Source organism: Sphaerodactylus townsendi, linkage group LG10 (assembly GCF_021028975.2).
Source record: "Sphaerodactylus townsendi isolate TG3544 linkage group LG10, MPM_Stown_v2.3, whole genome shotgun sequence".
In the NCBI taxonomy this organism is placed as follows: Eukaryota; Metazoa; Chordata; class Lepidosauria; order Squamata; family Sphaerodactylidae; genus Sphaerodactylus; species Sphaerodactylus townsendi.
This window is the reverse complement of record NC_059434.1, coordinates 62,867,623-62,872,844: the sequence shown is the minus strand read 5'-3', so window position 1 is coordinate 62,872,844 and position 5,222 is coordinate 62,867,623.

The window sequence follows — 5,222 nt, the reverse complement described above, 5'->3', positions numbered from 1 at the left end:
TTCTGCTCTGTCACAGACCTGTATCCTAAACCCCTGTTGCTGTGCTTGTCTCTTTGACTGTTTGACTCTGGACCAGCCCTGGACTTCGCTGGCATTATTGTAATGTTTGCTAGTGAGCCTTGACCTGGGGTTTTGCTTACTCTACCATGCCTGAACTCTATATTGTTCCTGACTCTCACAGTGGTTTTGTGCTACTCCTGCTCTGTCAGCAGACAGACATCGACACAACCTTTTTTCACTCATGTACCCCTTGGCAACCCATTCCCCTAAAATTGTATCCCCATATTAACACCAGTCGCTCTTAATTGTACCACTGGAGGTATGAGTAGCCCAGGCTGAGAACCACTGCACTATGTAACAAGTAGTAATACTAGTAGCAGTAACCACTGTGCTTTGTAATAAGCACATACCCCTGGGGGTATGTGTACTCCAGGTTGGGAACCACCGCACTATGTAATAAGTAGTAACTGGATGAACCACTAGGGGATACTGCAATGCTAATGATTTTCCAATTCATTTCTCATGTGATCACAGTCCTTTTGCTCTGCCACTACACATGGTCCTCCCCTCTATTTTTTTCTCACAAAAGCCCTGAGAGTATGAAGCATTTTATATTTTTAATTAGGAATAGTTCACTGAAGTAAGAAACTCCAGTTTGCTCGTCACATTTGTATCCTCACTGTGGCATGGAATCAACGGAATGATTGGGTCTCAGTTCATCCATCTCAATAAGGTAACTGGATTGAAGTCCAAAGGCAAAGGAGATATACAGGATCTACGAAGATGTCTCTTGTAGGGTTTTCTCCCCCCAAGCATGACAGAAACACGTTACAGAAGTTTGTTTAAAAATTAAGGTCAGTTTCCCTGCCTTTAATCTGACTCCCTCCCACGGACAACAGATCAGAAAAATATTGGCAGAGGGGAAATTAACCTTCCATTTGTTGGCCTCAAATACAGATTGCCCCCCATTGAAAAATAATGATGGTACATTCACAGATCTTCTGACATCACAGCCAGTTTATATCTCAGGTATTTTCTGAGTAGCCAAAATATTTTAGCCAAGTAACTTTTCCCTACCTACACATTTCAGGAAAAACAGGGACAAACCACACATGGACACCACAGACAGAGGAGTGAACCTTATCATAAACTGGTATGCAGTCTACTGACATTGTCAATATAGGGTGTTGTGCATTTTCTGGGTTGTGTGGCCATGTTCCAGTAGCATTTTCTCCTGACGTTCCGCCTGCAATTGTGGCTGGCATCTTCAGAGGATCCCCTGAAGATGCTAGCTACAGATGCAGACGAAATGTCAGGAGAAAATGCTAATGGAACATGGCCATACAACCCAGAAGACCCACAACGCCCTAGTGATTCCAGCCGTGAAAACCTTCAATATACTTTGTCAATATATTTTGTTCATTTTAAGGCAGAGGTTATATACAAACCAGGAAGTGAAAAGTCCATATGTTTCAATGTATGCTTTCGTTTTAAAAGATGCATGTATAAAAGCTGTATGAGCTAAGGCTGTAGTAAGGAGGGAAAATAAGTAAAATCGAGTGAAAAAGGAGGCTGGATCCAAACATTTCCATGCTGTGTCAAACACAAATGAATACAAAATGATTTTGACACAAAGTTCACTTTCCTCTGCTGCCATCTCCAAATGTTCAAGCTATGGGGAAATTCAGTTCAAAGGTATTTTAACTAGCCTTTAAGGACTCATTTTTCTTCTCTCTACAAGATTTCTCTGCTGCATTCACTACAGAGACTGACCTCACAATGCATCATTCTGGCATATCACAGACACAAGATGAGTCAGCAGCTGTAGCAGACTCTTGGTCACTCCACTGCCTGCAGAATGACTCTCTGCATATAAGTGTATAGTGGACATTCTCAAGGAATTGTCTGTAACAGGCAAAATAACAACCAATCCTGGAAGTACTTGGGTTAGGGTTGTGTAATAAAAGTAGCAATAAAATAACCAACAGAATTAATTTTTTTAAGAATGCCTCTTCACTTGCATAAATACCCCAGCAACAGAGACAGCAGCTTTGGGAATGGAAATCTTGTAAATAAATAATCCAGGTTTCTGTTGACAGAAGCACTTTGCTCATTCATTTTGAATTTCATCTCACCTTAGAAGGTTTAAGACAGGCTAAGATATGCTTAAAACCAAAATTATAAATCTACTTAAAGCCAAAAAAGATCACAGCAGGAGCAGTAAAAAGTTGTCCAAGGACCTAGGAAACTAACCATCACAAAAATCTGCTATGGTTCTGCAAGATGATCAAGTGTGAATCTTGACAAGTCTCCAAGAAAAGACCAGTCATTGTGTAGCAGGAATCATCACTACTTCCATCTTTGTCCACATTGTACAAATGTGTTATAACATGATCACATTTCTAATAAAACCATCTATCTGCACTAAACCATGTGATTGAACATACAGCTATTTGAAACGTACAGTTCTTATATACTTATGTGGAGTTGATCTGGGTTTTTTTGTACAGTATGTGAAACTGCAAGTGAGCTGTAAGAGACAAATTTAGAAAAAAAAACCTATTTTACTACTTGGAATTCTCTTCTCCAGTTCAATTATGTAATGGTGAAATGATGGGGATTAGCACAAAATGTCATCATACCAATTTATAGCAAGAACTCTGGAACAAAACCAAAGAGGTAATGCAGACCACTCGCTGTGCTTCTAACATTCTCCTCACTTAAAAAAGAGTAATGAGTGTTATTTATACCTGAAGCACTAGAAAAGCATTTAATGAATGCTTGTGTTTAGAAAAACAGCAAGGGACAAATAAAATTACTTTCATTTTCAGCACAATGCTGTTAGGGTACTTTTGGTACAGAGATAAATGCTTCAGTCAATCAATGAGAGTCAATACAGAATAAATCCATAATTAAGAATCAGGATTCAGCTAGTTATCTAAATAAAATAGAATATCTATAGAATAAAATAGCCTAAACAAAAGTTATGAATATTTTGTTAAATAGGTACATTATGATAATTTCATGACTCAAAAGAAAATTATCCTGCACATTTTTCTTCAAGAAATGAACCGCTGGAGCTCAGAGTTCTGTTAATAAAACAGGAAATGATTGTTTTCTTAGCAGCTCTATACTTTATACTGCAAATGTGTACACTAAGTTGTATTGCTTGCAACAAAATGTGAACATGTGTATGTCAATCCTCATGACCTGCACATGAGAACCATGTATACAGATATTTTATCTACTGTCACTACATTTTACATGTTTTCTTAGTAGCACTGGTGTACATACAGGAATTATATTTGACATAAAAACCTGTTTTTTAGTCTATGTTTTTTCTACATGTACATGTAGTCAAGCAGATCAAACATAGCTTTGGGTCATCCACAATGAAGTTAAAAAGGAACATATTTCAGTTGGCTGTTGTGAATTTTCCAGGTGGTGGGGCTGTGGTCTGGTAGTTTTTGCTCCTAACATTTTGCCCACATCTACAGCTGCCATCTTCAAAGGCATGTGACAGTAACAAAACACAATATGCCTCTGAAGATGCCAGCGATTGATGTTCTGGCACACAGCCAGTTGATTTTGGCCATGAAAGCCTTTAACAATACATTCATTCTTCAGCTCTGTCGTTAAGAAAGGAATGCTAGGGAGAAACAATCTGTTCTCTAGATCTTTGATCTGCATAAAATTGGCAATCCATTTTCCTTTTGAAGTTAGTCACCTTCCTACAATTATTTGTAATGATTGGGTTATAACAGTAAAACACACAAACCTTAATAAAATAAAAGAGCATAATTAAACAAGCAAAGTTCATAAAAACAGCATCAGCACTAAAACAGCTCCATTATTTAGACCAAGTAAAACAACTATTTCCTTAACTTGCCTCTCAAATCTTAGGAAGAAACAAATATAAGCAGAATTCCTTAAGAAGGGTTTCTAAAGGCTTGGACTCGCCATTTCTTTTTCTTTCACCATGCCCACTTCCTAATACCATGGTCACATGTATCATGGGACATACACACTTATGATAGATAAATTGTCTAGAGTGCCAGCAGCCCGTGTGCTTATGACTGGCAGCAACAGAGCGCAAGTGAACATGTAAGTAACTGAAATAAACATCAGTTAAGGACTTCTTATTTCCCCAACAGAATTCAGTTCAAATTGAAAGACAGTGCCTTCCTGGGAACAGTGTAGAACTACTTATATATCGTCATTCTTTTCTGAGGTTGTTTCACTGATGCTTTAGCTCAAGCCATTTCTTTCTTTCTTTCTTTCTTTCTTTCTTTCTTTCTTTCTTTCTTTCTTTCTTTCTTTCTTTCTTTCTTTCTATCTTATTTTTTTTAATACCGACCCATCCCCAAAGGGCTCTGGGCGGTGTACAACCAATTGTTGAAACCAAAGCTTCTGAGGGGTAATAACCCAGTTAATACATCTGTGAAGTGGACTCTCTGGTCTAAGGAAATTTATGCCACAATACACAGGTCATTAATTAAAGTACAAGATTGTTATAAAATTATTTTGAGCTACAGCAGCAAGTACAGTAATTTCTTGAAAGGAAACGTCTAATTATTTTACCAGCAGTTCAACTTACATAGTACATAGAACCAGTTGTAGTCTTCCAACTGTAATATAGTTAATTAGTCTTCCAACTGTAATATAGTTAATAGTCAAAGTCACCACATGAACACCTTGGCCTCAACTACTTACATGTTTAAGTGCTATAGCAGATCCGAGAAGTTTAAATTACATCTTCAAACACAAAGAAAAGCTACCTCTTTTTCTTAGGGAATATTTCTCAAGCTGGAAGGCTAATCAAGATGTTTCAGCATCAGCCCTTTACTGAAGTACAATCCTTACTGCTATATCAGCTTAAATACTGGAATGCTCTGTAGATAGAAAAGCATTATGAACTTCTAAAAAGTTACCAGGGAGCATACTGAAGGCCTAAGATTAAGGCCTGTCATACTAACACATTTACCCTTAGAACATGATAATATCAATTAGCAAATCAAGCACTGCTTACAGAGATAAGAGATTGTTTGAACAGGGTAAAAACAAGGCCCATCTATGTTGATTATTTGACAGAAGGTTCTACTTTCAGAATATATTTTATTTGCTCAGTTTGCAGAATACAAATTATTACTTTATAAATTACCAGCCTCTTGTTACCTCTTTACCTAAGCACATAGAAATTGTTTACCACCAATATACCCATA